General features: G+C 40.1%; 1 protein-coding gene across 4 annotated transcripts in view; it reads right to left on the reverse strand.

The window, feature by feature from the left end:
- Nucleotides 1–12,382, reverse strand: part of CA10 (carbonic anhydrase 10) — a 201,084-nt gene that overhangs the window by 122,262 nt on the left and 66,440 nt on the right. The gene's annotated exons all lie outside the window — the stretch shown is intronic.

Below are 12,382 nucleotides of genomic sequence, written 5' to 3' on the forward strand. Positions count from 1 at the left end.
TACAGGGAGACAGATTCAAACTTAGGTGCACACTTTATCCCTGTCTAAAGTATATAAGGCAACTTTGACTTTATCAGAATTTTTCTGTGTGGTTTCGTGTAGCAGGTGGGAATTTCAGTGGTGCTCATGTTGCTGTTCTTTGTTGGTTTTCTTTTTTCTTTTTATGTTTTGTTGAAAGTTTTCTTAACCTTCGAGCCTCTCAGCATTCTTCTAATCAACTGTGTGACAAAGGCTACAAACCCAGGCTGGGGGAAGGATCCTGTGGCTGAGCCCCTGGGGCAGAAGCACAGGTGTTTTGCCTAGAGGGTGGAGGTGCACACAACCCATCGCTGCTTGTAAAAAGCCTTCTGGTTGCTACAGCCTGCTGTTTGGAGGACTTTGTAGTGTGAATACTTGCTTCTGCCTGCAGTTTTTGGTTACTCTAGTGAGAACCTACATGGAGCGTTGCTTGGATTTGACCCAGATAAGTCCATTTGCAGTGGACTTAATGCATTGGGAAGGTATTTCTTTGAGGGGAGACAGGAGGAAGATCTCTTCCAAGTACTGTAGCCTCAGGACAGTGGCTGATACTTGTGCTTTTGTGTTATACTTTATAAACAGCTCATTTTTTGCCCTCAAAGTTTAATGTTGACCCAATCAAAGTTTAATTTTAATCTGTAAGTTAGTATATAATTTTATGTCTAACTGTGCTACAAAAGCAAATAATCTTTAGGATTTCTCAGGATGTCGTTGCACAGCATAGCTTTAGCTTAAGTATCTACACAGAATTGATGAAAAGTGTTTTGCAGTGGAGTATCAGCCTATTGCAGTAGCTTACAAGCTATCATTCATAGATATTATTTCTTTTACAAAATTCCTGAAAGCTCCTTTTTCAGTGAAAGCTTTTTCTTTTTTTCTACTAGTCTCTAGTCTGTGTGCCTGCACCTCCTCTGTCTATTCTACTAGTCAATTTCTACTTCCATGGGAAATCTAGGTAACCTCGGGAGTTTCCAGAGTATACTAAGCAATAGCGCTAATGCACTGAAAATGAATAAAATAAATGTAGTACAGTTTAAAGTAAAACAAAGTACATTTCATTATTTATGTGACTTTTTTTTTAAGGGAAATACCATAGGATCTCAGTATGGATTTCATCAGAGAGAAAATAGCTCATTATGCAGAGGCCTAAATTAAGTCTTGCTTAATTGAGACGGTCAGGTTTACCTTGATAGATCCCACTGTGGTGTTAATTCAAACAAAATATTAATGATGAAACTGTAGAGCTGTAGGTTCAAGAGAGAAAACATTCAAAAGGAAATATGTTACTGAGATGGTTTCTAAAAATCTTTTGGGCAAGAATACTTCTGGTATTGTTGAAAGTGCATAGTTCTTTAGCAATCCTTTTAGAAACAAACAAGCCAGACGTGGTAAGGGCAATAAAACGGTAAGCTAAATAGGGCAGTCCATTATCTTCAAGTTTGTATTACTTAAAGAACTTATGATGTAACTGAGATTGTCCCAGAAGAGCCATGATGGAAAATATCTTTTATGAGTGGATATTTCATAATGTCCCTTCTGGTCCTGACAGGTCAACTCTGCATTCTGTGCACTGCTGGTCATGCTGGCCCACTGCTGGGAAGTCAAGGAGGTGGAGCTCTTACTTGATGCAGCACAGAAAAGGTTAGTCTTGTCACCCAGACATATAACTTTGTGCTGTTATCTTTGATGTCTTTCTAAATGCCTGGGAAGCTTATGCTTGAGCATTTCCTCAAGATGTGCTTGGTGCTATCTCTATTATATGCGGTTGGGCGGAAAGTACAGTAATGGTAAACTTTCCTCTGTGATCAGAAAGACTTTGCTTATGCTTCAACCAAAGGTTAATTAGGGAAGACTGACCTAAGTGTGCACACCTAAGTTAACTAGTGGATGGGGATATCATGCAATATTAATGTCTAATTATATTTAATTGAAGTAATTGCTGCTTAGATGCTCAAAGTAATAGAAAAGTATTCAGAACCATGATGGAAAAATCCCAGCAGTATTCATGTAGAAAACCAAGGCTTAAATATAAGTACTGAATTAACTGATTAGCCTAAAGATATTAGTAGCTGAATTTAGGAAAACATAGCAAAATATTCATTATTCTATTATTCCAGGTTAACTATCAGGGAAAGTTCTACTAGAGAGTAGGTCCTTAATGAAACAGTACCTCCTTCATCACCATTACGTGCATTGTATTTCCATAAATATCTGGTCATGTGTGAGTGGGAATATGCTGCATCTTTTTGTGTGGACCTCTGAAGCATTCTTGACAGCAGCCCGGCTCCTGTGCTGTCCAGCAGCTGCTCTTATAAGTTAGCTTGCATGCAGCCCACACAGGAGTTTACAATCTCATTTACAAGGTTCTCCAGCTACTGGTCCTTCTGCCAAAAGTTTCAGTATATTGATCATGTCATCTCTGCCTTTGTCTATAAATCCTCCTAAACTTACACTGCTTGAGCTCATTTCTCACAAACATGTTACACAGATATGAGGTGACAAGTTTTTGCCTGACCAGTGTCATGCCTTCAACCTTCTCATAACAGAACGAAAATTGGATAAATTCAAAGTCTATTTACTTTTTGTTTGTGCACTATGGACAACAGGTTTTGTGTGTGTTATGTGGGGAGGAGGTGAGGGGATCACATTTTATTATACCTATGCAAAAATTGCTGATATCCTTATTCATAGCCTGGATCTTCTTGCAGCTGCTAGTTTTTTCAATTTACTGGGAACAAGTTATATTGAGATATGAAGATGCTCTAGTATCAGCATGACACGATAGAATGAGGGATTCTGATGGCTTTCACCAAAGCTATGCATAACAACAGTGAAATAATAGCAGCTAGAACAATAAAGTAAGGATTGAATGCAATTCTCCTAGTGATCACTGCTGTGGATTTGCCTGAATAAATGCATCTCAAGAGGAAAAGCAAAGCAATGAAAAGGGTGTCCCATAAGGACGCCCTTTTGTAGGTACAGTGAACTCGCAGATAAGTGTAATCATACTGTCTGTAGTGTGTGTTGGACATGTAGCAGTATGCACTCATGTTACACAACCACAGAACGGCTGAGGTTGGAAGGGACCTCTGGAGGTCATCTGGGCCCTGCTCAGGAAGGGTCACCCAGTACCAGCTGCCCAGCACCATCTCCTGATGGCTTCTGAATATCTGTAAGGAGGTAGAGAAGGCAGTAATAACAAATCTCCACGCTCTGAGATGAGAGGCAGAAATTTTCCTAGTATGGGATCAGGGGTGCATGCTGTGTACTACATCTGAAATATTACTTGATCTTAGAAAAGATGTTAGATTGATAGGTCTAGGTCATGAAAGGGTTGGGGACAGGTAAGTACTGTCTCCCGGTTTATTTCTCTGGCACTGGAGGGCTTATTTATAAAGCAGTTTGAATTCTGCCCTGTCCTCTTTCTGCATCTTGCTCTTAGCAAAGCCACAAGTCTAACCAGAACTTCTTTGAGGTGCTTTCTGAAGAGTCCTTGCGAGGCACTGGCTGAAAGAGATTTGGTCTAGCTCAGAGGAGAAGAGATGCAACCCTCAGAGTGGGGGACAGCTTGGCACTTCTTGCACGCATGGCTCTGGGGGCAGAGTGCTCCTGGGGCTCATCCTGTAGTAAGGCTGTTCTGGGCTGTCAGTTTGCTACATGGAAATCCCAGATGTTTTTCATTCTGAAATGACTCTGACTCTGTGTGACTGCAAAGTTCTGTAATATCCAGGAAATACCCCAGTGTTTCTCACTATAGCTTCTGAGTAGGACACAGTAGCTGTTCTAATACGTTCCTTGTTGCCTCATATAAGTAGATGAGATAGAATTGCACCAGAACAAATAAAGGATGTCTGGGAGAAAAGCATGATAAAAAAATAAAATAAAATAAAAATAAAAATGACATTTTCAGTGACAGAACAAGCTGAGACTATTCTGGCACCAACTTCCTGTCTACCTCATGTGTCTTACTGGTCTGATCTTGCTTCCTGCACTGGGCGCTTGGAATAAGTAGGACAGTAAAATCATTTCGGCATTGTTTTTAACACGTGGTAAGGGGAGCGTTTGCTGTGCAAACCTTTCACTGAGGAAGCAACCTCTGATTTAGACCTGAGCAATGCAGAGACTCTAGTTTAAGACGCCTCTATAGAAGAGGTGCTCTGTATAATAGATACTACTATACTGAATTTAATATTTTCATATATAAATTAAAAACCCTTATATAGTGAATTTTTGTGTAACCACTTTAAGAAAAAGAACTAAATGGTAAAATGGACACTGGGACTGCTGGAGTGTAAGCCAAACTGGGTGTTGTGTGTTTATTCAGAGCCTCTGTTTAAATAGGGTCAAGGAAAAGTCAGTGTCAACAAAAATGAAGAAAGCAGCCAAAGTAAGAATCCTTCAAAAAATGGTGTTCAAATAAGAAAAATGGAAAAAATGATAACTCTGACATGTTAAATATAAAACTAAATAAGACAAGTCAAGAGAATATATTGAAGAACAATTTGCTAAAATCATAAAAACCACTAACAACTTCTCTCAAGTGTATGAGAGGCAAGGATCCTGTCAGAGTCTGTAGGACCAGCTGGTTGTTGCAAAAGAAGCACGCGAAAGATAACGTAGCAGCAAAGCTATATCAATTCTTCTCCTTATTGCTTACAAAGGTGCCTAGGGAGGTTCCCTCACAGGAGCTTCTTTATGGGGAATGAATCTGAGAAACTGTCTCAAAGTCGAGCATCAGAAAATTACTTTTAGTATAAACTGACAAAATAAACAAATTCACTGAGGTCAGTCAGAACTCTTGGATGAATACCATGGTGACTTGAATTGCCAAAATCATCACTTAAAATCTGTACTGCTTCAGAGGATTAAAAAGTAGCAAATAAGATCATATTTTTAAAGAGACTTAAGGAGTCTTCTACTTGCAGGTCTCCAGACCTAAAAGCAAACAGGCACGTGGAATTAATTTCCACCTTTTCCCTCCCCATGGAGAACAGGACTGAAGAATTGAGCTATTTGTTGCAGAGAAACCCTAAATAGCAACTTGCTGGAAGCAAAAGGAAATATTGTTTAATAGTTGCTTATTTTTCCCAAGGCTTCTCCTACTGGTCACAGTCCATAATAGGAGATGAGATCTAGACAAGACAGTGAAGTTATTTGTGTTACACTGAGACTATAACTTTCTCCTTGAAATTTGCCCAGCTTTCAAGAGCACAGATTTTGTGAATTTAAGTTACTCTAGAGTCCACAAGTTTAAACAAAAGGAGTCAACTTATTCATGCAGCAGTTCTTGTTTATATATTTAAGCTTTACCATCAGCCTTGGCAATAGCATGAAACACAATCAGATTGTATTTGTGCAGCAATTATTCTTGCCCTGTGTAATTACTGGTCCCTCAGATAAAATCTCAAGCTACTTTATTGAAGCTGGGAATTGAAACCACAGAGAGAATCAGCTATCTATGTACATCAATAAAGCAGTCCATTAATTATTTCCACCTACTCAACGTGAAGAAAATTACCATACTAATGCCTCTGGATAACCACATGACCTGCTTTGCTTCTACATAAAAGCCAAATGTAAAGTCATAAAGGCTTTGAGAGATAAATCAGGGACACTAAAGAAATGACAGAGTATAGAATGGCATTCATGTAAGTAATTGGTCACAGAAATCTCCAGACCGCAGTAATATCAGACAGTATCATAATGGCTTCAAACTTGAGAACTGAAAGTATTCCGATTTCTTTTTAACAAGCAAAAAGTTGATAGCTGAAATACATCACTGAGAATAAGACAGCACTGCCATTATCGAAAAGAAATAAATTTTTTCACCAATAAATCTTGAAACGTATCAAAAAATAGGAATCATGAAGAACTCAACAGCATCATACTAGTCGTTCCATACTGGTCTGTTTGAATGTCATCTTCCCTTTGTATGAAAAATTCTCAATGACGGGAAGTTCAACAACTCCACTGGCTAAATGAGGGGGGAAAAAACTAGAAAGGGTATATGAAAGGTTAAGATTCTGGAAATATACTTTTTAAAAGTGTAGCTTTAATACAGACACCCTGCAATACTCTTCTCAATTTACCTTTTAAATTATAGCTTCTCATTTCTGCCTAATTAAGCATTTTCTTCAATTAAAGATATTACCCAGAAAAAAAAGTATTTAGTAATCACAATTAGTGACCTCTAACCTTCCAAGCTTTTGCTTATTTTCATGTACACATTTGGGATACCAGTGCAGATAACACCACGACTTCCTTCATCACACTGATAAGAACAAAGTAATTCACATTTATAAACAATGTTAATGATAAGGTAGAGAGCAGTTATACAACAGTATGTAATTAGATCTTGTGTCACAATGTGGACAGTTAACACGTATCTTAAAACTGTACAATCACACGCTACTTCACCCTTTCCCAAAATACAGGTCAGCTACTTAAAAGGTACTTAGAGATGCCCTTCCCATTCTCTCATCTTTTGCATTATTAATATGGCAGTGGTGTGTCTACAGGCAGAGGTATGTCCAGGTCTAAGACTAAACAGCTTCAGTAAGAATTTTCTAGGGTCTTTGTTACTACTGCTTTGAAAATGCAATGTGCTTTCTGTTGTTCAGAAAGGAGATACAGTCTTGGGAAAAACTGTTTGTCTCTGTAACGTTAGTGAAGTTTGCACTGCTGAAAGATTTAGAATAACTATGGCAAGAAATTAAACGGTTTGCTTTAAAGGTTAAAGAAACTGAGCTGTTTAGTGGAGACAGCACAGACTGAACTCTAGTCTTGGATAAAGGAAATCCTTCTTGGTAGAACAGCTAAAAATTAAAAGATGGGATGGGGGGAAAGCACCACCCTCTTCCCCTTTTCTGAAAGAACACAAGATACTGAGAATCCATGTGGTCTGGATCCCTGCCTGCCTTCCATTCAGTTAAAACATTTGTCTCCCTTATGTCTGCCCATAATATCCCGGTGCCTGGGATGCCTGTATGAGTAACTAGCTGCATCAATTACCTGCCACTAGCTGGCAGCTTCTCATCGAGCCGGGTCAGTCTCTCAGTGATCAGTCACTGCCATGGTTCAACACATTCCCCTTGAAGCAGGCAAAGAACGAGTTGGCAATCACAACTGAGTTAAGTTTGCCTGATGTTCATTGTAACTTGTGGGGTGGAAAAGAGGAAGAGTTTGTCCTGGATTTAAAGGTAGACTGAAAGGGCAAAAGAGCTGTGATGGTCATTCTGTCCTTTAAACTGAAATGTAAGATACCCAGGTTTTGAGCATCACATACCTCTAAGCACAACCTTTCCTCTTCATGTTTCATCTTTCATTTTTCTGTTTGTGCTGTTTTTCATTCTGTAAATCTGGGGACTTTGTTGCTACTAAAATGAGTGACTGATCTGAGGCAGGGTGAGAGCACTAAGGTTTTAGAGAAGATCCAGAAGAAAAATTGAAGAAAGCTTCAAATAGATGAAATTGGGACACAGTAGAAAACTGTTCAGATAAAGTAATTTAAAACGTTTTTTAAAGGAAAGAGACTGCTTATTCAGCAATTATTGTCTATAGGTTGTTTTATTTTAATGTCTTTGGGATATTATTGATCCTTTTTCTAAAAAATAGAAATGAAAGAAGGAACAAATATGCTTTCTTGTAATGTTTTATTCTTCCACAAGTGCTCTTTCTGGAGTACTGGATACTGCAGTGATTCACAGCAGACTTACTAAAACTCTCTGCTCAGGTAGTAAGTCAGAACCTAGCTATTTCTTGCCAAATTGAACATCCGCATCTGTTGAGCGCTTCACTTGTTCGTTAGCCTGGACATAACAAGCATCATGTTCAGAAACTGCAGGGCATTACATGATTCAGTTTGGAGAAGGCTGGCACGGAAACTTAAGGGCAGTGTGTAAGGAACATCAGTAAGGGTTAAGTAGTCCTGATCTCTAAAACATTTGTGGATGACAGTGGCCTCTTGAGAATTACTTGTAGCTGTGTACCACAAGACTCTTACAGCTAATGACAGCACGTAATGCAGAAATGTCCTGGCTCTGCTGACTTGCCAAGACAACCGAGGAGCAAGCACAGAGCTCACCACTGAGTGCTGCAGTTCTTATCTGTAATGACAGTTCAAGACAGTAACACTGATGTTCTATGCTCTCATATTTTCTAGAGTAATCAGATTTCTCTGACCCCATTCCACAGGGCTATGGCCCTGCCTGGGGATGCTGTTTCCACAGTGAGTTTACCAAAGCTCTAACTTTGATTGTTCTTGGAAAGGCCAGAAGTCTTTAGGACAGCTGACTAAATGCTCTTACAGCCTGAAAATATTGTTGGGGAAATACTCATCTATTAGAATTCCAACACAGTGCTGCCAAGCCACAACTCTAGACAGAGCCATTACTACAAAATGTTTTGGGATGGAAAGAAACCTTGGCCTCTCCTTAGCTGCTACATCAGACCACTCAGCTAACTGCTGTCCAGGAATTGATCTTCCAAGTGATCTACTCATTTTCCTAACTGCAGTTATGCTCTGAATCTAGTCACTGCTTTCTTAATGATTTGTACATGCAGCACGTGGTACATAGCCTCTGCAGATATGCTTCTGCTGCTGCATACAGAAGCTAGAGTTACCTAGGAAAACCTGCATGTGTAGGAAGAATTTCACTCTTACACTGGGTGATTCAGCTCAAATACTCGTGGCTATTTCTGCTGTGCTGCATGCGCAACCAGGAGAAGCAGAAAAGGTTTAGTGGTCCCTCTGATTTAGGGAGAACTTGGTTGCACAGGAGCCCCAATAGCTAAGCATCTTCTAGAGGACAGTCTCACTTGCTGCCCTTTCCCCTTCCTCCAGAATAGGTGTTGTATCCTACTGATCTCTAGATTTGACAAACTCTTTACATAGGAATTCCTGTCTGAGATGTAAGTGGATAGCTGAGTGCAAGGATATTCTTCTGGTTGATGCCACATTATCTGATTTTTGTATTCTGTATGTGCACCAAGGGACAAATACGCTGCATAGGAAATGTAACGATTTTCTACCCAACAGATCCCTGCATCATCAATCAGCTGAATGTCAAATGGTAACTAGTATAGTAAGTGTAAGGCTGGTCATTATTGGCTTAATTTTCAGAAATGCTGAAATATATTCTCAGAATTCTCTTAAATCAGAGAAAACACAGGACAATGTGGAAGGTCACTTTCTTGAAAAACTGGGCCATTTACATAATCTGAAAATTCTATCTGTGTGCTGTCTTGTCCAGAAAAAATCTGTACAAACATAAATACTGAGAAACTGCTTAAAAAGGAAAGAAACTGCATTGGTACAAGTCTATCTGCAAGCCCCCAAACAAACCAGAGAAGAATGAAATTAGCCATTTGTTGACGATGAATAAAACGTACCAAAAGCTGAAGTGGCATCTCATGTCACTCACTTCCTCTTCTGCCACTGCTTGTTAGAGTTACTCAGGCAGGTTAGTCCCTGGTCCTGTTGGCTTCTGTAGCAAATGCCAGGCAAATACTACTTGTTTACTCACGGTTTTGCACACCTATCGTTCAACCAAGTTTCTGTAAGGAACTTGCCATTACTGGGAGCTGTTCTACTATTGGATTAATTGCCATATGTGTTGCTCAAATATACTGCAACTTTGTTAATGACAAGGTCATATTTCAAACCTTTTGGTCCACTAATGCATTCGGCTTTGAATTCTGCTGTGAATCTGAGCTCCCAAACAACCTTGCTGATCTTGCTGAGGCTGCTTTTGAAGAGAGATGCAGTGCATGAAACTGCTGAGTTCTGCTGTCAGTGAGAAAACATTTTGAAAATGTATTGGTTTTCACAAGGCTATGAAGGTTCTTAAATACTCACCTAAATGTGTATTTAATGACACCACTAAGTGTTTTCTTATTTACTTTGAAGTTTGTGTATTTGCGGTTAAATACAGAAGAATGTTCTGCAGCGCTGCCATCAGACAGGCAACTGGGAAGACTCTCAAACTGGTTTTGTCTGCAACCCTCCCCCCCTCCTCCAATAAAAATAATCTAGAAGGGAGAGGGGGAAGGGAGCCAAGCAAATTAATACTCTGGCATTGCTTGAGAGTGAAAAAGGAAATAACTCTAAGGAGAGAGTGCTGGATGTAAAAGGAATGGCTTTGTGCAGGAATGTATAAAGCAGTGCAGGGGCAAGGCAATAAGTGTGGGGACAGTGAGTAGGTGGGCAGGGTACCAGGTGATCCACTGCTGTTCCACATATTTCTTAAGAAAGCCTACAGATTTCAGCTGCTGTAGACTTAGCCCATAGGGGTTGAAGTTTATGTTGAACTTAGCACAGAATATGCATTTTCATCTATTTTGCTGTTGAAATTTTGAATCAACTCTGGAAGGAGGTAAATATATATATGTGGATATGTTACAGTTACTAGGTCTTTGGTGCTAAGAAATCTAAGTATGTAACACCAGGGCATACATGATTTTCTTAATGCTTTTTTTTTTTTTATGAAAAGGCCTTTTCAAATGCTACAGTGAAATCTTAAATCAGAAGATGAGAGTTCAATGCCAAAGTATTGTCATAATTTCATCTAAAAATAGCCACCAGAGGGCAGACGGTGTGTTCATAAAAGGTTTGTGTTGGGCCAGGGAGCTGAACTGGGCAGGACCCTATTAATGCATCCTCTGGGTTCAGCGTCTGCAGTTCCCTTGTAAATGGATCTTGGGATGGATGGGGGAGAACAGGCCAGGGATTATATAAACAAGGAGCTGGAAGAGGGCAAGCACAGAGGCTGTGCAATAAGGCAGGGCTGTGCAACGCAGCAGCCTCCCAGCTGCTGGCGGGAGGCCAGGAGATACGTGACTGAGCATCAGGTCAGAGAGCAGACCCACAGGACAGCCTGTTCAGACAAGATTACTTGCAAACAGCTCAAAGAGACTGTTAGTGTTAGCCGAGGTGCCAGAACATTATGGGTACTCTGAAGATGGAGGCTGAAGGAACTATCTCCTCTCAGCGTTGTAGGGTGATGCTATCACACTTTTGTGGGATTCTAATATACTGCTAATGCTGTTTCTAATCTGGTCATGCCTGATGTCCCTGTTAACACATACATACAAAGAGTATGTTCCCAGAATAATTCGGAAGCTTCTGACTGCTGGCAAACATAATTCAATCTAGCAACTGAATCATACGATCGAATTTGTTCTCAATGTGCCAGTAAAAAAATTGACGCGGGCTATTGGCAAAGAGTGGACACTTCCTCTTGATGTAAGACAGGATCTGTAATAGTGCTGCAATGCTGTCATCAGTGCTTGAAAATGGAAATGCACCACCTCACATAAAGCCAACAGGACCAACTGAGCTGTGGACACCAGGTCTGTGATCAAGGTTAGATCAAATAGCTGCCCCAAGGAGAACCCTCTATTATTTCCACCTAAGAACTCCACAAGTTATGACTGCAAAGCTGTTTAGCACAGCAGTAATCCTTCCTGAACCCTTCCTTAGCTAACTGTTTTCTTAAGCTGTGGGTGTGTATGCGTGCCTCATGCTAGTGTCAGTCAGAGCACTACAGAAAAATGCTGCTCATCTGACCAGTACTGGTAGGTGGCACGAGTTTGTAAGGCAGTAACTGTGTGATGCTTTCTTTGCTTGCAGCGACTTATTTCAGTTTGTGAAAACTGACAGTAGCAAACATTAGGTATGTGAGAAATATAGCAGTGCACAAGCATCATCCAATCTGCAAGGTAACTGTTCCACATTGAAAAGCACCACAGCAGTACCACCATGTTTTAGCAAAGCAGTGGAGAGACCACTCAGAGGTCTGTTGCCCAGAATGCAAAATTGTAAAGCCACTCACAGGCACAAAAACTATAATCTACTTCTCAGAGTGTCACAGGGAGAACAGACGACCTGTAGCTCTAGAATGCTCCCGACAGCCTATTTCTCTCTGCCAGAGACTGTAACAGCTCAGAAAGAATGAGCATCAATTGCTTCCAGGGGAAGCATGTAAAGGATAATGTATGTTGCCTTTTTGGCAGCCAAGATTCACCAGAAGATAGTGCCTTGGAGGCTTTATTACTTGTGACCTTCACAGAGACCCGAATACATCTTATTTTCTGAATTATTCCAGCCTGTGGATACAGCATTTGATGGTCTTTCTAGCAGTATAAGAAAAATCATACCTTCCCTGAGAAAGAGGTTTAGGGGAAAGAAGTATTAAATGGTTACATCCAAGTGGGACAGAAAACTTATGGCTATGTACATGGAAAAGGCTGCAAAGGTGATTAATGTCAAAAGTACTTTCTAAGGGTTCTGAGCTCCTAAATCACTCCAAAATTCATTAAGAATATTATCAAATACGCTGGGTAATCAACAAAACATCATTTGCAG

This window comes from Anser cygnoides, chromosome 19 (genome assembly GCF_040182565.1).
Source record: "Anser cygnoides isolate HZ-2024a breed goose chromosome 19, Taihu_goose_T2T_genome, whole genome shotgun sequence".
In the NCBI taxonomy this organism is placed as follows: Eukaryota; Metazoa; Chordata; class Aves; order Anseriformes; family Anatidae; genus Anser; species Anser cygnoides.